Genomic DNA, 245 nt, shown 5'->3' with positions numbered 1-245 from the left:
AAGCATAATCAATATTCTCTTAATTATGCAGATTTTGGCAGTTCCAGCTAGAATTCTAATCTAAATATGCTAATCAGCTTAACCATTTGTCTTCGGCCTATTATCAATACTTCCTATTTATGCAGATTATGACTAGTGCGGCTAAAGTTTTGATCTGAAAACGCTCAGCAAATTTTAATCGGCTTAATCGTTCGTTATTTCTGGATGGTCCTCTTCAGTCTCTCGTTATACATTCTGCCAAACTA

Source organism: Pygocentrus nattereri, chromosome 19, assembly GCF_015220715.1.
Source record: "Pygocentrus nattereri isolate fPygNat1 chromosome 19, fPygNat1.pri, whole genome shotgun sequence".
Lineage (NCBI taxonomy): Eukaryota > Metazoa > Chordata > Actinopteri > Characiformes > Serrasalmidae > Pygocentrus > Pygocentrus nattereri.
This window is presented reverse-complemented; position numbering follows the sequence as displayed.